This window comes from Thalassophryne amazonica, chromosome 17, assembly GCF_902500255.1.
Source record: "Thalassophryne amazonica chromosome 17, fThaAma1.1, whole genome shotgun sequence".
Taxonomy (NCBI): Eukaryota; Metazoa; Chordata; class Actinopteri; order Batrachoidiformes; family Batrachoididae; genus Thalassophryne; species Thalassophryne amazonica.
This window is the reverse complement of record NC_047119.1, coordinates 12,288,700-12,312,738: the sequence shown is the minus strand read 5'-3', so window position 1 is coordinate 12,312,738 and position 24,039 is coordinate 12,288,700. Positions and strand designations below refer to the sequence as shown.

At 43.6% G+C, this 24,039-nt stretch overlaps 1 protein-coding gene across 6 annotated transcripts in view; it reads left to right on the top strand.

Moving 5' to 3' along the window:
- The window catches only part of dab2ipb (DAB2 interacting protein b), a 516,250-nt gene that overhangs the window by 163,020 nt on the left and 329,191 nt on the right, over positions 1-24,039 (top strand). The gene's annotated exons all lie outside the window — the stretch shown is intronic.

The following is a 24,039-nucleotide window of genomic DNA, read 5'->3' as shown; positions in this document are numbered from 1 at the left end:
GCCTGCTGCGTGTTATGATCTGAGGGTCCGTATCAACTTGGGGGCAGCCTGTCCATGTGCGTGCCATGCTCACTTGCTGCAACCCGTCGCCACAGCAATATGTTTGGAAGCAGCTATGAAATTACATGGTTTGCATAAGATTACTGAGTTACGTGCAATTCGATCAAATTTGCACTATGTGTGAAGGAGCTCAAAGATGTGTTTGTAGGAAGAATGGGACAAACTAACACCTGAAAAGTTTGGTATCCTCAATTCCAAAGTGTTGTGAGAAAGAGTTACAACGTTACAAAGTGGTAAATTATTTAAAATCCCAAGTTATTTTTGGAATGTGTTGCAGTCCTCAAATGCAGGAATGGATGAAGTCAAATTGAATAGGAAAAACATGAACACCCCCTTCCATTTTTCATGCATCCCAACTTTTTCTGATTTGGGGTTGTACAGACAGATAGCAGAGAATCAATGGAAGTGATAAAATTACTGATAAAATAATTAATTAAAGATGAATCAGGATCCAGATGGTGCTGGTGTAGTTTTAACTACACAAGAAAGTAAGTAATTACCACCTTTTTATAGGCTATAGCACAATTCAGCGCTGGGTGGTGGGGGGTTGGGTAGCATTTTGGCGAAATGAAAGACAAATGTTGCTGATTTCAAGGTCAAGATCAAAGGTACGGTATGGGTTTAGTTCCAGTCAGAGTTGAAACGAGTGTGGCTGTTGCTGCCGTAACGTAGCCTCACAACAGATCAGGACAGTGACAGAAGGTTCCTGGGCTGTCTCTTTTCTTTGCTCTGCTGTTTGATGAAAGGATTACTTTGAAGTCTCACTCCTCAAAAGAACCTGCACTCTGTCTGACACACATGCATTTGTGTTTGTGTACAAAGACCTTCACTTAAACGCACCCTGCCTTAATCTTTGTACCCCCAACCCACCCCCCTGCAGAATTTACATGTGCATTACCACACTGACACAGATGTCACCACATTTTGATCTTTGCAACAAACAAGCAGATGAAGACCAGAAGCTCTTAAGAGGAACATGCTGTATGATTGTTGCGTAATCAAGGAGAAGCTTGTGTTGTCTTGAAGCCAAAATTGTGAACAGAATGTCAATGTAGATCAAACAAATTCTCATAGTTCTACTGGAACATTTCATACAAGTTGAATGTTTTCACTTTTATTGTGAAATATTACCAACAACGTACGTTCATGTTCATCTACAGACCCTGCACTGACCGTCGCTTTAAATATGAAATTCATTATTGTACATTCCTGATTCACCCAGCAGGTGCCAGTATTCACGAGGTGGCATGACAGCACATATTATCTTCCTTTTCATGCTGTCTCCCTGTTCAACCCACAGGTGGTTCAAAGGCTTCAAAGCATTTCGAAGGAGTGTGTTGCAATGTTGACAAAAGGATTTGATGCCATCCCCAGCTTCATGTACTATCTATTCTTTAATTCCAGTTTTGCTTTCCTGTTGTATGTTATGGGTCGTATTGTGATAGATTCCTTTTCAGTTGTTTCAAAACACGTGTTTCAACAGCGTCAAAGCTGTGAAACAATGTTTAACGTTAGCCACCACTAATTTGCAGTAACAATGAAAAGTGTTAGCATCATCCAGAGCAACATTTCTGAGCTATTCTTAAATTTCAATTTTACTTTCCAGTTAGGTTGTATGTTTCAGCTTATATTTCTTGTGGTTAAGTCTGTACTTTAGCTGATGTCAACGTGAATGGAGGATGTTGAAGGGACATTACATTGTAAAGCGCTGGGGCCTCATGTACAAAGACTAATGTGGACTTTCTACTAAAACATGGCATAAGTACAAATATGTATCAAAGTGTGCGTAGGCATGAATTCACAAACGTTCCGTTTGTACATCTCACTGAACATGGAATTGAGCATGGAACCAAACTCCTCCCTGGCCACGCCCCATTTAAATATGCAGTTTCATGTAAATAGACCCTTGGAGCAGGGATTCCCCACAACGTCCCATCAGACAACATGAGCTACCTGGTCTTCATATTATTGTATTCAAGCTGATCTCAATCGTAATCATGACATGGCTCAGTCCTACACTGTAAAAGAGAGTTCGTTGAACTCAAACCATTCGAGAAAACCGATTGCCTTAAACCATTTGAGTTTGCCAACTTAAATAAAATTGTTGTTTCCCATTCGGCTGCTCCCGGTTCTGTTCGGGGTCACCACAGCGGATACAGCCAGATCCGCATTGGTAATTGGCAGAAGTTTTACGCCGGATACCCTTCCTGATGCAACTCCGGTTTTACCTGGAGAAACACACACAGCTGCTGGTGTTCCAAAGAGGCCTCCCATCCAAGTACAAACCAGATCCTGCTCTGCTTAGCCTCTGAGATCAGACGGGATCAGGCTTACACAGAGCAGGCCAGCTGCGCCAACATAAAATAATTTTCAAAAATTTATTTGTTAAAGTTTTAGTAACTTAACAATTTATAGTTAATTAAACTTGTGTAAATTGAGTTTGCAACAGGCTAGCATCCTGTCCTGGGTGTACCCCGCCTCGTGCTCCAGCCCCCCGCGACCCTTAATTGGACTGGGGACTGTTTACACAGAGACTGCTACCTGCTGCTTTGGACTTTGAACTAACAGTCTTTTTCAAGACTTTTTTACTTTTTTTTACTCTTTCACTGTGCTCCAACGCCTAAGGAAGACCTCTAACGGTCGAAACATCGCGACGGAGCACTTTTATCAGCTAACTTTCATCAGCGTTGGCAAGCTTTTTATTTTTTTTTTAGCACTGTTGTCGTGCGTTACCTGTGCTGCTCCACAGCGTGTCTAGTCGATTTTTATTTTATTTTAGCACCGTTGTCGTGCGTTCGCTGTTGTCGTGCGTTACCTGTGCTCCTTCATGGCCTGTCTGGTGCCTTAATTAAGGCACTCCTTCTGCTGAATCACCTCTGAATTGTTTACACATTATTCACTTTGTGTGTTTTTAGGAATCCGCTAGGTTGCGTAGCTACTAGCTCTTAGCCGATTTAGCATGGCGGCTTCTCCTGTCTCTCCCGTACTTTTCTGCTCTGGGTGTGAAATGTTTAGTTATTCCTCGGCCTCCTTTAGCAGTAACGGTACTTGTAATAAGTGCAGCTTATTCGTAGCTTTGGAGGCCAGGCTGGGCGAATTGGAGACTCGGCTCCGCACCGTGGAAAATTCTACAGCTAGCCAGGCCCCTGTAGTCGGTGCGGACCAAGGTAGCTTAGCCGCCGTTAGTTCCCCCCTGGCAGATCCCGGGCAGTTGGGAAAGCAGGCTGACTGGGTGACTGTGAGGAGGAAGCGTAGCCCTAAACAGAAGCCCCGTGTACACCGTCAACCCGTTCACATCTCTAACCGTTTTTCCTCACTCGACGATACACTCGCCGAGGATCAAACTCTGGTTATTGGCGACTGTTTTGAGAAATGTGAAGTTAGCGACACCAGCAACCATTGTCAATTGTCTTCCTGGGGCCAGAGCAGGCGACATCGAAGGACATTTGAAACTGCTGGCTAAGGCTAAGCGTAAATTTGGTAAGATTGTAATTCACGTCGGCAGTAATGACACTCGGTTACGCCAATCGGAGGTCACTAAAATTAACATTAAATCGGTGTGTAACTTTGCAAAAACAATGTCGGACTCTGTTTTCTCTGGGCCCCTCCCCAATCAGACCGGGACTGACATGTTTAGCCGCATGTTCTCCTTGAATTGCTGGCTGTCTGAGTGGTGTCCAAAAAATGAGGTGGGCTTCATAGATAATTGGCAAAGCTTCTGGGGAAAACCTGGTCTTGTTAGGAGAGACGGCATCCATCCCACTTTGGATGGAGCAGCTCTCATTTCTAGAAATCTGGCCAATTTTCTTGGATCCTCCAAACTGTGACTGTCCAGCGTTGGGACCAGGAGGCAGAGCTGTGGTCTTATACACCTCTCTGCAGCTTCTCTCCCCCTGCCATCCCCTCATTACCCCATCCCCGTAGAGACGGTGCCTGCTCCCAGACCACCAATATCCAGCAAAAATCTATTTAAGCATAAAAATTCAAAAAGAAAAAATAATATAGCACCTTCAACTGCACCACAGACTAAAACAGTTAAATGTGGTCTATTAAACATTAGGTCTCTCTCTTCTAAGTCCCTGTTGGTAAATGATATAATAATTGATCAACGTATTGATTTATTCTGCCTAACAGAAACCTGGTTACAGCAGGATGAATATGTTAGTTTAAATGAGTCAACACCCCCGAGTCACACTAACTGTCAGAATGCTCGTAGCACGGGCCGGGGCGGAGGATTAGCAGCAATCTTCCATTCCAGCTTATTAATTAATCAAAAACCTAGACAGAGCTTTAATTCATTTGAAAGCTTGTCTCTTAGTCTTGTCCATCCAATTGGAAGTCCCAAAAACCAGTTTTATTTGTTATTATCTATCATCCACCTGGTCGTTACTGTGAGTTTCTCTGTGAATTTTCAGACCTTTTGTCTGACTTAGTGCTTAGCTCAGATAAGATAATTATAGTGGGCGATTTTAACATCCACACAGATGCTGAGAATGACAGCCTCAACACTGCATTTAATCTATTATTAGACTCTATTGGCTTTGCTCAAAAAGTAAATGAGTCCACCCACCACTTTAATCATATCTTAGATCTTGTTCTGACTTATGGTATGGAAATAGAAGACTTAACAGTATTCCCTGAAAACTCCCTTCTGTCTGATCATTTTTTAATAACATTTACATTTACCCTGATGGACTACCCTGCAGTGGGGAATAAGTTTCATTACACTAGAAGTCTTTCAGAAAGCGCTGTAACTAGGTTTAAGGATATGATTCCTTTTTTATGTTCTCTAATGTCATATACCAACACAGAGCAGAGTAGCTACCTAAACTCTGTAAGGGAGTTAGAGTATCTCGTCAATAGTTTTACATCCTCATTGAAGACAACTTTGGATGCTGTAGCTCCTCTGAAAAAGAGAGCTTTAAATCAGAAGTGTCTGACTCTGTGGTATAACTCACAAACTCGTAGCTTAAAGCAGATAACCCGTAAGTTGGAGAGGAAATGGCGTCTCACTAATTTAGAAGATCTTCACTTAGCCTGGAAAAAGAGTTTGTTGCTCTATAAAAAAGCCCTCCATAAAGCTAGGACATATTTCTACTCATCACTAATTGAAGAAAATAAGAACAACCCCAGGTTTCTTTTCAGCACTGTAGCCAGGCTGACAAAGAGTCAGAGCTCTATTGAGCTGAGTATTCCATTAACTTTAACTAGTAATGACTTCATGATTTTCTTTGCTAACAAAATTTTGACTATTAGAGAAAAATTACTCATAACCATCCCAAAGATGTATCGTTATCTTTGGCTGCTTTCAGTGATGCCGGTATTTGGTTAGACTCTTTCTCTCCGATTGTTCTGTCTGAGTTATTTTCATTAGTTACTTCATCCAAACCATCAACATGTTTATTAGACCCAATTCCTGCCAGGCTGCTCAAGGAAGTCCTACCATTATTTAATGCTTCAATCTTAAATATGATCAATCTATCTTTGTTAGTTGGCTATGTACCACAGGCTTTTAAGGTGGCAGTAATTAAACCATTACTTAAAAAGCCATCACTTGACCCAGCTATCTTAGCTAATTATAGGCCAATCTCCAACCTTCCTTTTCTCTCAAAGATTCTTGAGAGGGTAGTTGTAAAACAGCTAACTGATCACCTGCAGAGGAATGGTCTATTTGAAGAGTTTCAGTCAGGTTTTAGAATTCATCATAGTACAGAAACAGCATTAGTGAAGGTTACAAATGATCTTCTTATGGCTTCGGACAGTGGACTTATTTCTGTGCTTGTTCTGTTGGACCTCAGTGCTGCTTTTGATACTGTTGACCATAAACTTTTATTACAGAGATTAGAGCATGTCATAGGTATTAAAGGCACTGCGCTTCGGTGGTTTGAATCATATTTGTCTAATAGATTACAGTTTGTTCATGTAAATGGGGAATCTTCTTCACAGACTAAAGTTTATTATGGAGTTCCACAAGGTTCTGTGCTAGGACCAATTTTATTTACTTTATACATGCTTCCCTTAGGCAGTATTATTAGACGGTATTGCTTAAATTTTCATTGTTACGCAGATGATACCCAGCTTTATCTATCCATGAAGCCAGAGGATACACACCAATTAGCTAAACTGCAGGATTGTCTTACAGACATAAAGACATGGATGACCTCTAATTTCCTGCTTTTAAACTCAGATAAAACTGAAGTCATTGTACTTGGCCCCACAAATCTTAGAAGCATGGTGTCTAACCAGATCTTTACTCTGGATGGCATTTCCCTGACCTCTAGTAATACTGTGAGAAATCTTGGAGTCATTTTTGATCAGGATATGTCATTCAAAGCGCATATTAAACAAATATGTAGGACTGCCTTTTTGCATTTACGCAATATCTCTAAAATCAGAAAGGTCTTGTCTCAGAGTGATGCTGAAAAACTAATTCATGCATTTATTTCCTCTAGGCTGGACTATTGTAATTCATTATTATCAGGTTGTCCTAAAAGTTCCCTAAAAAGCTTTCAGTTAATTCAAAATGCTGCAGCTAGAGTACTGACGGGGACTAGCAGGAGAGAGCATATCTCACCCGTGTTGGCCTCTCTTCATTGGCTTCCTGTTAATTCTAGAATAGAATTTAAAATTCTTCTTCTTACTTATAAGGTTTTGAATAATCAGGTCCCATCTTATCTTAGGGACCTCGTAGTACCATATCACCCCATTACAGCGCTTCGCTCTCAGACTGCAGGCTTACTTGTAGTTCCTAGAGTTTGTAAGAGTAGGATGGGAGGCAGAGCCTTCAGCTTTCAGGCTCCTCTCCTGTGGAACTAGCTCCCAATTCAGATCAGGGAGACAGATACCCTCTCTACTTTTAAGATTAGGCTTAAAACTTTCCTTTTCGCTAAGGCTTATAGTTAGGGCTGGATCAGGTGACCCTGGACCATCCCTTGGTTATGCTGCTTTAGACGTAGACTGTGGGGGGGTTCCCATGATGCACTGTTTCTTTCTCTTTTTGCTCCGTATGCATCACTCTGCATTTAATCATTAGTGATCGATCTCTGCCCCCCTCCACAGCATGTCTTTTTTCCTGGTTCTTTCCCTCAGCCCCAACCAGTCTCAGCAGAAGACTGCCCCTCCCTGAGCCTGGTTCTGCTGGAGGTTTCTTCCTGTTAAAAGGGAGTTTTTCCTTCCCACTGTAGCCAAGTGCTTGCTCATAGGGGGTCGTTTTGACCGTTGGGGTTTTTCATAATTATTGTATGGCCTTGCCTTACAATATAGAGCGCCTTGGGGCAACTGTTTGTTGTGATTTGGCGCTATATAAAAAAAAAGTTGATTGATTGATTGATTGATTGACTAAGTGGTAGAAGATGAATGAATGAATGAATGAATAAATTGAGTTTGTTTTTCACAAAAAAAAACTGACAAATTTCTGCCTAAAAAAAAAATTTCCATTAGATTTTGGATTCGATTTTTTGATGCATTCTTTTGTTTACTTGTTGACTCTGCATTGTGTTGTTATGACTCTGCCCATTCACTCTCCTCGGGACGCAAACTCACAATCTCCGGCATGGAAGTCAGACTCTCTAACCAGAAGGCTCAAACTGAGGGCTCTGGCCTTGTGACCAGAGAATCCTTTTGAGCTGTTGGTAGTGAGGTTCACTAACTACATATGCACAGTGACACCTGCTGGCCTCTGTTACATAAACTCAATTAAAATGAGTGAATGAAATGCACTAGAAAATACATCACCAACACTTAAATGTCCCAAAACTTTAAATGCACTGAGTTGTTATGACAACAATTCATTTTTGAGTTAGTTTAATTCATGGAAATGAGTGACTATAATTTTTTTCAAGGTTTGAGTTACATTAACATAATTATTGTATTAAAATGGAGTGTTCGGTTGAACAGCGTACACTGACTAGTGCATTGCCAAAGTCCAAGATTGTGCAACTAACACCAGGCTAAAAGCTAATGATAACATGCTAATGCTAAGTGCTACAATATATCTAAGGTACCCAGCAACACAGGCTGTCAAAAGGATTTTTGTTGAAGCCACAGTCATTCGCAGATGTGCTGTTTTATCTGTGGGAAGTTGCTGTCGCTCTTCCTGACGTTGACGCTCACTGAGCCGGACTCATGAGCTCATGTGTTTTCTTAGTAACTATGTGCCAGAGTTCAGTTCACCCGCACATCACTCTGTATCTGTTTCCTTGTGTTGTCTTTTACATACAAAATTACAGCTCACCACAAAGAGATAACAGAACAAGGAAGTGCACGGGAGGCAACATGGGAGCTGTCAAGTTAGCATTAGCATGTTTTGACCTGCCCTGTGAATGGAACACTGCTGTTTTCCTGAACAAATTTATTGGCCTTTATTTTTATCTGTCAGAGCTTTTCCGAAACACATAACCACTTGGAACTGTCACAATGTACATGAAAAAGGGTTGCCTAAGCTCCCTTGTAAGCTTTCATCTCTTCATGGACAGCAAGGCATTGTTGGAAAATAGGTCTCTGAAAATTATGGAGTTTAAAACAAAAACAATATGTCTCTTTTTTTGGTCTGACGTGCTGTCAGCTGCTGCCATACAATTTATTTATTTAGTCGTTCATTTTATGATTTCACTGAAACTATTAAGAGATTTTGTCAAGTTTTTTTTTTTTTTGAGGAAAATTTACTTTTTATATTCTTGCTGAAATAATGTCATTTTTCTCTTTCTTTGTGTTCTCCATCGCTATTTAACATTAAAGTTGGCATCACCTGATCACCTTTATCCCTAATTCTACTTCTACTCAAACATATTGGTAGTTAAACTTTTTGTGCCATGCCACATTTTTGGAATCCCAAAACAACATCTTTATGACCAAATTTTCATCAACTATGAACATTTTATTTATTCATTTATTGTGGAATGAGCTGACCGAAAAAGACATTTGAATGGATGGTAAGGTTAGACCTTGACCTTGTGAAGTTCCTTGGGGTAACTTGTATTATATTGTATTATATAAATCAATCAAATTGAATTAAGTGCCGTTTTATTTGTATTGTTTGTATTTTCATTTTTTTATAAACCAGTGTGATACATATCTACCTTGATGACCATATAATTCAGGAACCACACTTGTATTGTGGAACCACTGAGCTCTTTTGGAGACAATGCAGTCTGATTTGTTTGACAGAGATAGAAATTTTCCATGATCAATGCAATAAACCAAAAATACCACTGTTTACCGTCAAATATTTCATGACAAACCAATGACCTTCAGATGTTTGTGACTGTGTCACAGCAGTTTAGTCCTGACTTTGCATGCCTTTTGTTGACCACTTGGAGAACCACCACATACAGATGCAGAAAGCATAACATAGTAGAAGAAGCCAGCTGATGTTTTAGTGTAGCACAACATTTCTGTTCAGAACTGGTATGACAATATTCACAATCTGTGAGCCATTTATAAAGTTGAAACAGGTACATTTATCCATTAAGGTTACCACTACCAGACATGTTGATTTTGTTTTCACATCCCAAAGTTAGCGTTCGTGTGACCAGTCACGCTTCTTTTATGCAGATGTAGCAGCAAAATAAGCTTGATTTCTAATGTTAAAATCCAATGATCAACTTGTACATTTAGATCAAATAGTAGATTTTGATCTTTGTGTTAATGTAGTCATATGTATTACTTTATAATAGATTTTCAGTTCAATCAGTTCAATATTCCACCCACTATTCTTTCCATTTCGTCATCTCCACATTTGTGTGTGTGTTTTTTTTCTTATGTCTATACATTTTTTGACAATATTGCACCAACTGACTTTTCCCTGAACACTTAACTTTTTAATTCTAATCTGGCACTTCTTAAACATTTTCTGTTGTGTCCCATTTTGAAGCCAAAAATATAGAAAGAAAATGAAATGTAAAAAAATCAAACAAAAACAACCACATGACCAATTTGGGCAGCACTGTAGTTTAGTGGTTAGCACTGTTGCTTCACAGCCAGGAGGTCATGGGCTTGCTTCCCACCTGGTCCTTTCTGTGTGGACATTGCATGGTCTCACCACGTTCGCATGGGTTCCTGCCGAGTGCTCCGGCTTGCTCTTCCTCTCTCTCTCTCCTTTCAAAGACATACAGGTTAGATGAACTGGTGACTCTAAATTGCCTGTAGGTGTGCGTGCATGTGTGAATGTGTTTGTATGTCTTTGTGTGGCTCTGCAATAGACTGGCATCCTGTCGAGGCTGTACACTGCCTCTGTTGTGGTTAAATAACAGTTCGTGAAACAAAGAATGACCCGTCAGACAGGACCAACCTACAGATCTTCCAGGACCTAAAGCACAGCAAATGCTTCCAAACCTGAATTCACCCAATTCATGTACAGACTGTAGGAATTTGAACATGCGATATGTGTATATGTGATGAACTTGTACAAAGTTGAACTTTTGTGATGTGAACAAACTCTGACAATGAAGTTCAGTTTCTGATTAGTTTTTATTCTCACTGGTACAGTTATATTTTGTTAGTATGTATTCCAGCAACAACTAGGGGCGTAACGATACACAAAAATTACAGTTCCTAATTAAACCTTATGTACCGGCCCGAGCTTTACGTTCTCAGGGTGCAGGACTACGTTGTGTCCCTAAGGTGAATAAGAAGTCTGCGGGTCACAGAGCTTTTTCTTATCGTGCCCCTGTTCTGTGGAATGGTCTCTCTGCGTCAATAAAACAATCAGATTCTGTGGAGACTTTCAAGTCCAGACTTAAGACGCACTTATATTCCCTTTCATATGGCTAGCATACTGGTACAGTTTTGTTTTACGCTTTTTACTTTTTTAATTCATTTTATTAGTAATTGGAGCGGGCTGCGGCCTCAACTTTACCTAAATTCTGGGTCTTTTAGTGAAGTTTAGGGCTAGTGGCCGGCGATCACCTTAGTATTTCTTCTGTTTTTCTTGTTTAATGCTGGCAAATTTTACAGTATTTTTTGACTTTCTGATGCCTGATTCTGTTTTTCCTCTCTGTTTAAGGTGCAGCTCCATCCAGAGATGGGAGTTGTATTTGTGTTGGCAACCCTCCTGTCCTGTGCGCCAACAGCATTTCTTGTATATTCGTCCGTGAATTGTTCTGTGAATTGTTCTGTAATTTATGTTTGTAGCATGGCCCAAGCAGAGGGTCACCCCTTTGAGTCTGGTCTGCTTGACGTTTCTTCCTCAGAGGAAGTTCCTTACCACTGTTGCTCAGGGGGTTGGTAAGGTTAGACCTTACCTATGTGAAACACTTTGAGGCAACTCTATTGCGATTTGGCGCTATATAAATGAAAAAAAAATTGAAAACAGTTCGATACGTATGTCGGTTTTGAGGTTACAGTTTGGTTCATTTTCAGTACAATGCAAAACCTAAATTTACTTGTTGTTTAAAACAATTTATTGTAACATTATACAAACAGGAAAATAAAATAATTGCAAAATGCTGCCTGGTAATAAGTTAAATAAAATGTTCTTAAATAAACAACAAATACGTTTGTTGACGTGCACGTCAAAATTTATGCGTAACACTAAAGGGAAAAAGCCTTTACGGTATGCATTTAATTAAAAGTTAAAAACTTTGTGTAAATATTTAATGTTACAAAGTGGAGACCCGCAGCTTATTTATGTACAATTTCTTTTTTCTTTTTAAAATTGGTGGGTACGGCTGATATTCAAGTAGGGTCTGTAGTCTGGAAATTATGGTAAACAGACACAACACGAACTCACCTCTGAACAGCCCTGTACCGAACCGAACGTCCCATACCGAAATGGTTCAATACAAAGACATGTATCTTTACAACCTTAGCAACAATGCATTTCATAATCTTACAGTACTGCTTTAGTAATTTTGAATTAGATTTTTTTTTTAGATTGTTTCCCATTCTTTGTTTTACAAGTATTAATGTTTTTAGAATATACACCACAGAATGGAGGGAATATGTTGTGAATAGGTCAAATGTCGCTGATTCAACTGTGTTTTGGACCAGAGGATAGCCTGATGCGATGACAGAATGAATAGCGACAGTTAGTGACATCAGGAATGCTTCCTTAAGTGTAGCAGCAGTTTGCTGTAGACAAATGTCTCTCGTCACATAGAAGCAGATCCCACTTTTTTTGTTGTTTGTTTGTTTTACTTACATGTACACGCTGTTTTTAAAGCAAAATATGTCATTAGATGTCGGGTATGGAAGTAAATCTGTGCCATCAGAGTTTGAATTTGAATTTTTTAAGGTTGAATATTTTCAGTATCAAAATCAGAGTTTGAAGATGAATTTCTAAGGTTGAATTTGTTTAGTATCAAAAAATGCAGCCTCAAACTTCAACATAAAAATTCAACCTCAATTTTTTGAGGGTTTTTTTTTTTTTTGGTTGAAGTTTTTGAGGCTGAATATTTTGATGCTAAAGAATTCAACCTTAGAAATTCAACTTCAAACTTACAAACTTACAAACAAATTTACTTCCATAGTCTTCCTTGCTTTTCTATTTTTTGAGGTTGTTTTTTTTTTTTTTTTTTTTTTTTTGAGGTTGAAATTTGTTTAGGTTGAAATTTGTTTGAGGTTGTTTTTTTTTTAGGCTGAAGTTTTTGGGGCTGAATGTTTTGATACTAAACAAATTCAACTTCAAACTCTGATTTTGATGCTTAAAAACATTCAACCTTAAAAATTCAAATTCAAATTCTGACGGCACAGATTTACTTTCATATCGGGAACCTCAGCTCGACACGTAACTGTCAATTTGCGCTACGGGGAGATCAGATTGACAGAACTGCCTGTTCTGACAACTAAAAATTTAAATTCACTCTAATTAAAAAATATAGAAGATGCAAAAAATGGTTAGATGCACCAGGACCCACACAGAGAGAGACACAACTGTCAAAGACAAAGAGAAAGGAGTAGCAATAACACAGTTAACCAGTAACATTGTTGTAATCTTCATTTAAATGCAAGAGTCTATAAAAGGTTCAATTAAGTTAAGTCCAAAGAGGCATGAACCAGAAATTTTCCTGAAGACAAAGAAAACCATTTTCTGACTTTCACTTACCATTTAAATGAGGGGCTTCACACTCAAATTGTCTGGGTGCTCCTTGCCAATTTGTTCTCCCACAAAAAGGTCAGTTCTCTTTTTGTTTTTGTTTTGATTTAATACTTTTTGCACAATATCACTTTCAAAAGAAAGTACAGCGGGTCACCTGTTTTACATTAGGCACTTGCATATCAAAGCACAGCTTAATGTGAAATTAAAATGAGAGAGATGGCCTGTTGAATGAAGCTACATTGTGTGTGTGCAAATATACAGCCACACCAGTAAATTATACACATGCACACACAGTATTTTATTGTATTTCCGGGATGTAAATACGACAGACGCAGGTTGTAGATGTTCCGTGACTTTTACACTGAGACCACAAACTACAGCTCACACAAACCGAAGCAAAGTAACCACATTAAGACAGGAAAATGTCACAGTAATAAAAAGAATTACTGATGGCAGCTTGCAAGAAGTTGCTTCTTTGAACTACTCAACAGCAAAAATACATTACCTCTGATAGTTCCTGAATGTGCTATTTTCAGAGGGTCATTATGAAGAAATACTTACCAGGAGTTCTAATTTGCAAATGTTGGTCTGATGGGATGAAAGTCAGGAATAAGGCCATAGATGGGAACCATGGGCAGAAAATCCCAGAATTATTATGACTCAACTTTTTGTAAGTCACCTTGTACTTGTTATCCAGGCATCCTGTGTGTCAAACAAGCCTCCTTCTTGGGTGATATTACTGATTTATCTCACAAAGCTAGGTTGACGTTATAGTGCAGCAGATAACTGAAAAAATTGCTTCAAATGGTGATGCAAGCACCAAATTTGGCACATGTACTCTGTAGACATTACTCTTTTAAAAATGTCAAGTGACCACATGATCTTTCAATAGGCGGCCAAGTAGGGGTCAGTTGAATTACACATGGGTCAAAATTTAAAAATGCTCCAATCATATTGAAAGGTATTCCATATTATGTGTCTGATCATAAAGATTCCAAAAAGGTATAGTTTGGACTATCTGTGAATAAATGCTCTGGAGTTATGGTGTAAAAACAGCAAGAATGGTGACAAAGGTCAATTTCAATTTGTACAGGGGTCAAAAGTTAAAGTTGCTCCAGTTTTGGTAAAAAGTGATGCAAATTATTAGTTGAGTTAATATGGTTTTTAAAAAGAATAGTTTGCATCATGTATCATGCTTAGTTATCATGTTACAGGGTAGCATATGTCACATGTCATAGAACCTGTTGTGTGGGCCGCTGAAGAGGAGGTACTGCTGGCCCACCACCACCAGAGGGCGCCCTGCCTGGAGTGCGGGCTCCAGGCACCAGAGGGCGCTGCCGCCTGATGAGAGCAGCCAGGGTGACAGCTGTCACCCATTACTGGACACAGCTGACTGCACTCAGCACGGAGGTATATCAGCAGGACAGCGTCTCCACCTCAGTGCCGAGATATCGCCTTGAGTTTAAGGTAATCACCTCTGCAGCATATTCTGTGTTTTTGACAATACTTGATAAACCTTTCAGGACAGCGGACTACTGAAGACCAAGTGTTTGGATAAGTACTCCCCTTTCCTGCTTCAGTGTAACAAGACGTGGAGGCGGCTTCGCCCCTCTCCATCTACTGGGTGCGGTCGCATCCCTACCTGTGTGTTTGTGCTCTTTTCCGCCAGCAGTACCGGATCCGACGAGCGAAGGCAGTGGCCACCTGGGAATTCGGGACTTGGCGGTTCCAGTACTTCTGGGTTTCGGTGGCAGAGGAGATCTGGGTGGTTCCGGTTCGACTAGGACGGACGTCTCCTACCTTCGGGCCTGCCCACACGACACCAGCAGATTTCGGCTTACACCTCCAAATTGTTAATTGTTGTATTAGTTGTGCTCTTCTCACAACAGTAAAACTTGTTCTTTACCTTTCTCCATTGTCCGTTCATTGCGCCCCCTGTTGTGGGTCCGTGTACCGACACTTTCACAACAGGATATCTCGGCCAGCGTCATGGACCCAGAGGGGCGTCAACCGGCTGTTGAACGGCCAATGGAAGAACAAGGCGCGTCGGCGGGCTTCGGGAGGGGTAATCGGTGAGTTGCAGCGGATCCTCACCGCTTTCACCTCTCGGATCGATTTAATGGACCGAGCAGCACGTCTCCTAAACCGCAGGGGTGGAGGCTCTCGCCGCACAAGTGGAGGCGCGCCCTCCGGGGCGCCGCTGCGGCTCTCCCTCCCGAGGACCCTGCGCAGTGAAAAGTGCGTTCCACTGGTCTTTCAACGGTTCCCTTCCTCCGTCCCCAGAAGCATACATAAGCCCCTCCCGAAGCGTTCGGAGGCTGTGTGGAGACGTGCGCGGATTTTCTGATGCAGTGTTCGCTCGTCTTCGCACAGCGTCCCGTGATGTACGCGACTGATGCTAGCAAAGTAGCTTATGTAATAAATCTGCTTCGCGGGGAGGCACGCGCTTGGGCTACAGCGCTCTGGGGAGCAGAACTCACGGCGCCTGCATACATACGATGGGTTTGTACGGGAGCTCAGAACGGTGTTCGACCATCCCAACAGAGGAGAGTCCGCTTCAACCGCGCTACTGTCAATGAGACAGGGGCGTCGGAGCGCAGCTGCCTATGCAGTCGCCTTCCGCATCGCGGCGGCGAGATCCGGCTGGAATAGCACTGCCCTCCGCGCACGCCTTTGTAAACGGACTTGTCACTGGTCCTAAAAGAGCACCTGGTGGCGAAGGACGAACCGCGGGACTTAGATGGGCTCATCGATCTGGTCATACGACTCGACAACCGGTTAGAAGAACGCCGTCGGGAACGAGGCGAAGGGCGTGGCCAGGCACGCTTCGTCCCTCTCCCTTCCGGTTCCGATCGAGCTCCGCCCTCCCCACGCTCCTCTGTTCCTGCGCTCCGTGCGCCTACGGCTCCCCCTGCTGACGAAGCTAGTGGACACGAGCAGGGCAACATTTAGGGCACCTGAGCAACAAAGGAGGCTGTGCCCGCGGAGCTTGTTTGTTGTGGCTCGATTGAGCATCTGGCAAACGACTGCCCCGAGCGGTTAAACTCCAACGCCCGCCCCTAGAGACTGGGCCAGGGGTGGGCCAAAACATTCACGTGGGACACACCCACATTGCCACATGACTCCCAGTCACGATCCTGTTTGAGGATTCAACCCTGAAGGCCCCAGCACTGGTGGACACGGGCTCTGAGGGAAATCTGCTAGACAGTAGATGGGCCAGGGAGATAGGGCCCCTCTGGTGGCTCTTGACCTCGCCTGTGCAGGTTCGGGCACTAGATGGCTCCCTACTCCCACCAATCACGCATAAGAACCTCAGTAACTCTGGTGGTGTCAGGTAACACCGGGAGGTGATCGAGTTCTTTGTGACTCAGGCCACCTCCGTGTGGTTTTGGTTTTCCCTGGATGCTAAAACACAATCCCCGGATTGATTGGCCGTCCGGGTAGTGGTTCAGTGGAGCGAAACCTGCCATCGGGAGTGTCTAGGTTCCTCGGTTCCTCCCGGCTCCCAAGCTAAGGAGGAGGTCCGAGTCCCGCCCAATCTGAAGGAGGTGCCGGCGGAGTACCATGACCTCGCTGACGTGTTCAGCAAGGATCTGGCTCTCACGCTTCCTCCGCACCGCCCGTATGATTGTGCCATTGATTTGGTTCCAGGCAGTGAGTTCCCGTCCAGTAGGCTGTACAACCTCTCACGGCCGGAGCGTGAATCAATGGAGACCTACATCCGGGACTCATTAGCTGCCGGGTTGATCCAGAATTCCACCTCTCCGATGGGTGCTGGTTTCTTTTTTGTGGGTAAAAAAGATGGCGGCCTTCGTCCATGCATTGATTACAGGGGGTTGAACGAAATCACGGTTCGCAATCGATACCCATTGCCCTTGTTGGATTCGGTGTTCACCCCCTTGCATGGAGCCAAAATCTTCACCAAGCTTGATCTTAGGAATGCGTATCATTGGTTCGGATCCGGAAGGGAGACGAATGGAAAACGGCATTTAACACCCCGTTGGGCCATTTTGAGTACCTGGTCATGCCGTTCGGTCTCACTAATGCTCCGCGACTTTCCAAGCGTTGGTAAACGATGTCTTGCGGGACTTCCTGCACCGGTTCGTCTTCGTGTATCTGGACGATATACTCATCTTTTCCCCGGATCCTGAGACGCATGTCCGTCAGGTCCTGCAGCGGTTGTTGGAGAACCGCCTGTTTGTGAAGGGCGAGAAGTGTGAATTCCACCCGCACTTCTTTGTCCTTCCTGGGTTATCATCTCCTCTAACTCCGTCGCCCCTGATCCGGCCAAGGTTGCGGCGGTGAGAGATTGGCCCCACCCACAAGCCGTAGGAAGCTGCAAACAGTTCCTCGGCTTTGCTAATTTCTACAGGAGGTTTCATTAAGGGCTACAGTCAGGTAGTTAGCCCCCTGAAAGCCCTGACCTCACCAAAAGTCCCCTTCACCTGGTCGGATCGGTGCGAAGCCGCGTTAAAAGGAGTTGAAACGGCGCTTTTCGTCTGCACCAGTTCTGGTGCAGCCCGATCCTAGCCGCCAGTTAGTGGTTGAAGTGGATGCCTCGGACTCAGGGATAGGAGCGGTGCTCTCCCAGAGCGGGAAGGACCGATAAGGTCCTTCACCCGTGTGCCTATTTTTCCCGCAGGTTGACCCCCGCTGAACGGAAACTATGACGTCGGCAATCGGAACTCCTTGCTGTGAAAGAGGCCCTCGAAGAGTGGAGACATCTGTTGGAGGGAACAGCCGTGCCATTCACGGTTTTCACGACCATCGGAACCTGGAGTACATCAGGACCGCCAAGCGGCTGAACCCCAGGCAAGCCCGCTGGTCACTGTTCTTTGGCCGTTTTGACTTCCGGATTACCTACCGTCCCGGGACCAAGAATCAACGATCGGATGCATTGTCCCGGGTGCACGAAGACGAAGTCAAAACGGAACCGTCGGATCCCCCGGATCCCATCATCCCGGAGTCCGCTATCGTGGCCGCCCTCACCTGGGACGTGGAGAAGACCGTCTGGGAGGCCCTGGACCCGTGACCCGGACCCCGGAAACGGACCAAAGAACAGGACTATACGTCCCACCAGAAGCTAGGGCTGCAGTCCTGGACTTCTGTCACGGTTTCTAAGCTCTCCTGTCCACCCTGGGGTGCGAAGGACCGTGACAGTCGTCCGGCAACGCTTCTGGTGGGCATCCCTGGAGGGCAGACGTCCGGGACTACGTCCAGGCCTGTACCACCTGCGCCAGGGGCAAGGCCGACCACAGAAAGACCTCAGGGCAGCTACAGCCACTGCCCGTGCCTCATCGCCCCTGGTCCCACATCGGCCTGGACTTTGTCACGGGTCTCCCGCCGTCCCAGGGAAACACCGTCGTCTTCACGATAGTGGACCGTTTCTCCAAGGCGGCCCACTTCGTGGCCCTCCCGAAGCTCCCAACGGCCCAGGAGACAGCGGACCTCCTGGTCCACCACGTCGTCCGTCTGCATGGTATACCATCAGACATCGTCTCCGATCGCGGCCCCCAGTTTACCTCACACGTTGGAGGAGGCTTCTGCCGGGAACTGGGGGCCTCGGTCAGCCTTTCGTCCGGGTACCACCCCCAGACCAACGGGCAAGCAGAGCGGGCCAACCAAGAATTGGAGCAGACACTACGCTGTGTGACAGCCGCGCACCCGACGGCCTGGAGTACCCACCTGGCCTGGATCGAGTACGCCCACAACAGCCAAGTGTCATCAGCCACCGGCCTCTCCCCGTTTGAGGTGTGCTTGGGGTATCAGCCCCCCTTGTTTCCGGTGGTCGAGGGAGAGGTCGGTGTGCCCTCGGTCCAGGCCCAACTACGGAAGTGCCGTCGGGTGTGGCTTTGTGAAGGCCCGGACGAGGGCGAAGAAACATGCAGACCGGCGGCGGGCCCCGGCCCCACGTATCGTCCTGGGCAGGAAGTGTGGTTGTCCACCAAGGACATTCCCCTTCAAGTGGACTCCCCCAAGCTCCAAGAACGATACATCGGTCCCTTCAAAGTCCTCAAAGTCATCAATCCCGCCGCAGTGAGGCTTCAGCTTCCGGCCTCACTGCGGATTCACCCAGTGTTTCATGTCTCCCGGATAAAACCCCATCACACCTCACCCCTCTGCACCCCGGGTCCGGCACCACCTCCTGCCCGGCTCATCGACGGGGAACCGGCTTGGACCGTGCGCCGGCTCCTCGATGTCCGTCGAATGGGCCGGGGTTTTCAGTACCTGGTGGACTGGGAGGGGTACAGCCCCGAAGAACGCTCCTGGGTGAAGAAGGGCTTCATCCTGGACCCGGCCCTCCTGGCCGACTTCTACCGACGCCATCCGGACAAGCCCGGTCGTGCGCCAGGAGGCGCCCGTTGAGGGGGGGGTCCTGTTGTGTGGGCCGCTGAAGAGGAGGTACTGCTGGCCCACCACCACCAGAGGGCCGCCCTGCCTGGAGTGCGGGCTCCAGGCACCAGAGGGCGCTGCCGCCTGATGAGAGCAGCCAGGGTGACAGCTGTCACCCATTACTGGACACAGCTGACTGCACTCAGCACGGAGGGTATATCAGCAGGACAGCGTCTCCACCTCAGTGCCGAGATATCGCCTTGAGTTTAAGGTAATCACCATCTGCAGCATATTCTGTGTTTTTGACAATACTTGATAAACCTTTCAGGACAGCGGACTACTGAAGACCAAGTGTTGGATAAGTACTTCCCCTTTCCTGCTTTCAGTGTAACAAGAGGTGGAGGCGGCTTCGCCCCTCTCCATCTACTGGGTGCGGTCGCATCCCTACCTGTGTGTTTGTGCTCTTTTCCGCCAGCAGTACCGGATCCGACGAGCGAAGGCAGTGGCCACCTGGGAATTCGGGACTTGGCGGTTCCAGTACTTCGGGTTTCGGTTGGCAGAGGAGATCTGGGTGGTTCCGGTTCGACTAGGACGGACGTCTCCTACCTTCGGGCCTGCCCACACAACACCAGCAGATTTCGGCTTACACCTCCAAATTGTTAATTGTTGTATTAGTTGTGCTCTTCTCACAACAGTAAAACTTGTTCTTTACCTTTCTCCATTGTCCGTTCATTGCGCCCCCTGTTGTGGGTCCGTGTACCTACACTTTCACAACAGAACCCAATGGATGCCAAGACTGTTTAACCTGTACTTGGCAAACCAAGCACTCAACACAGTCAAAAGTATTCCATTTATTAATCATATTAGCTCAACCATCAATTTGCACACTTTTACCAAATTGGAGCAACTTTATCTTTTGTCCCTGTACAAACTAAAATTGACCTCAGTGTTTTTGCTGTTTTCACTGCATAACTCCAGAACATTCATTCACAGATAGTCCAAACTATACCTTTTTTGCAATCTTTATGATTAGACAAATAATACGGAATACCTTTCAATATGATTGGAGCATCTTTTAACTTTGACCCCTGTGTAATTCTTCAATTGACACCTACTTGGTCGCCTATTGAAAGTTCATGTGGCCACTCAGCATTTTTAAGAGTAATGTCTAAGGAGTATGTGTGCCAAACTTGGTGCTTGCATCACCATTTGAAGGATCCCTCAGTAAATATTCACTTATCTGCTGCACTATAAAAACATATAGAGATGTAAGATGGGTAGTTAGGCGGTCCAAAGTTTAAATCCATATCAAAGCCTATGTATAACCATTGTAAAAGAGGAAGCACTGCCAGTTTATGGCCACAACAATGCTAAGACATCATACTCTAAATATTGACATGGACATTTAATGATCCCCCTAGGCTGCTTGAAGACCACAGCGTTTTATCGTAATAGCTTATTTGCATCTATCACCACCATATGACATCCCAGTGGAATTGTACCTTATACATCCATTGTTATTTTCTATACCTTTTAATATACATATTTGTTCCAACCCCATTGCCTCTTGAGGGAATCAATTTTTATTATTTTAGTTCCACCACTGCGGTTTGGTGGCAATTATACCAAAAATATCAACTGTGACTTCTACAGCTGTTACCATACAATTTCTTATCAAATTCCTATATTCTGTACATGAATTGGGCCAATTAACCTTTGGAAGAATGTGCTGTGCCACATGTTGTTGTATCCACTACCTTAAGGAGCTGCTTTAGGTCCTGTGGGTCATCCCAGTCTCACACTAGCTCATGATGGAATCATGACAAGTGATTTAATCTGGTAGTTTGTGATGGTATCACAGGATTTGGGGTAATGCAGTGGCCATGGAGGTCATGTTTGGGGTTAGTGGATAGGGTTAAAAATTGTGAACTAAACCTTACAGCATCACGAAAATGTGGCGCACTTCATAACATCACAATTAAAGCGTGGTAACTGGGCTGGTTTGGCAATCACCAGGGGAAGATCTATAGTTTCATGGTTAATGATAGTATTGGAACATAGTGTTTTTTTTTGATACATCACCACTGTCAGGCAGTATGTTGGAAATAGACCTGGAGTATCAATACAGAAGCACTGTTTCATCAAGTAGATACTTGATAGCAGATGTGGGATAAGAACTAGATGTGGTTCAGCTTGTTGCTAATGGAACATTGTGCCTTATTTTATTGTAAGTATGTATTCATTTGTTTATTTTTTGAATTTGGCCCCAAAATTCTTTCTGTGAACAAGGATATATTTAAATTAATCATATAACTTAATCCTGTCATTATTTGATCCATTTTTTTCAGGCAATCATAACCGTGTTTAAATAGGATACTTGCTATATTAAGAATCAGTTATACCAGTAAATTGAGGATGGAAAGCTACCGGAATGCTCAAGATTATCTCAGTGTTTAACCCTGGATTACTTTTTGATCTTAGTCTCATTTCAGAGGTCTTTACCCTTATCAACCCACTTTTAAATCTGCCTAGTGAAATGTGGAGATGTGCCAGTTGATGTATTACTCCTGAGCACCCGAATGCATCCAATAACCGAGAACAGGTGCAGACTAATACCCCATAATCCAGCGATATCCACTCAGATTACAGAGGAAAGCTAGGGAAAGGTTTTGGAGGAATAGCTGGAGAATGGTAGCTCATTGCCATCTTCAGTATATATTACAGAACAGTATATTTAGAAACACATGTCTTTTTGTTGGATAGTCAGCAGAAAGTGAAAACTGCAGATCAGTTTTACAAAGCATAGTGAAAATGATTGTGGTGTAATGGATTGTTTTGGCTACACCTGGAAAAAGAGGTGGGGGGGGGGGGGGGGACAGCAAATGTCACATTTAAAATTTTTACACAGTCTTTTCTGAAGGTATTGGCCAACAATGTCAGTTGTTGTTGTTTGCTCTGAACTGACATTTAGAACTGAAATCAAAGATTGCACATGTGAAGCTATATTACTTTTGGTATCAGCAATTTTTAGACAAAAGTACCAGAACAAGCCCGATTACCTCATTAGCAAATATTACTGAATGTAGACTTTTGGTATTAGCCTTCGTTTTTACCTGTAAAGATTCCCAGGTGTTGGGAAACATAGATAATCCAACAAGATTATGCAAACACTGGGCAGAGACGATACAACAATGTGGACTGTTATGAAATATGAGAGGAACCATTGGTGAACTAAGCAACAGTTGTTGAATGAGTTTGCCCAGCTGATGACTAAAGCATTGTTAGTTATGAAGAACCCCCACATCCACCCCCGCCCCATGAAAAAACAAACAAACAAACAAACAAAAAAGCAACAGTGACATCACCAATGGCCTCCACAGAACAGGAGTGAAGGTATCACAGACCATGTTTTGAAGAAGACTAAAGCAGAAATATAGAGCCCATATCAATGGATACAAGTCACTCATCAGCAATAACAACCAGAAAGCCAGAGTAGAATCTGCAAGAAAGTAGGGAGAAAAGTCACAGTGGTTCAACAGTTTTTTGTTTTTTTTTTTGTTTGTTTCTGGGCCAATAAGACCACAGTTATCCTCAATCAACATGATAAAAAGGCTAGAGTGTTGAGGAAGAAAGGATCTTCTCATGATCCAAAACATTCAAGTTCATGATGGTGGTGGTTAGTTCTTTACTCTTTATGGTTGATTTGATTCATGAGCTGTACAGTAGTGTTCAGAATAATAGTAGTGCTATGTGACTAAAAAGATTAATCCAGGTTTTGAGTATATTTCTTATTGATACATGGGAAACAAGGTACAAGTAGATTCAGTAGATTCTTACAAATCCAACAAGCCCAAGCATTCATGATATGCACACTCTTAAGGCTATGAAATTGGGTTATTAGTAAAAAAAAAAAAAAAAAAAAAGTAGAAAAGGGGGTGTTCACAAAAATAGTAGTGTGGCATTCAGTCAGTGAGTTTGTCAGTTTTGTGGAACAAACAGGTGTGAATCAGGTGTCCCCTATTTAAGTATGAAGCCACCACCTGTTGAACATGTTTTTCTCTTTGAAAGCCTGAGGAAAATGGGACGTTCAAGACATTGTTCAGAAGAACAGCGTAGTTTGATTAAAAAGTTGATTGGAGAGGGTAAAACTTATACGCAGTTTCAAAAAAGTATAGGCTGTTCATCTACAATGATCTCCAATGCTTTAAAATGGACAAAAAACCAGAGATGCGTGGAAGAAAAAAACATCAAAATGGATAGAAGAATAACCAGAATGGCAAAGGCTCACCCACTGATCAGCTCCAGGATGATCAAAATAGTCTGGAGTTACCTGTAAGTGCTGTGACAGTTAGAAGATGCCTGTGTGAAGCTAATTTATTTGCAAGAATCCCCCGCAAAGTCCCTCTGTTAAATAAAAGACATGTGCAGAAGAGGTTAGAATTTTCCAAAGAACACATCAACTGGCCTAAAGAGAAATGGAGGAATATTTTGTGGACTGATGAGAGTAAAATTGTTCTTTTTGGGTCCGAGGGCTGCAGACAGTTTGTGAGATGACCCCCAAACTCTGAATTCAAGCCACAGTTCACAGTGAAGACAGTGAAGCATGGTAG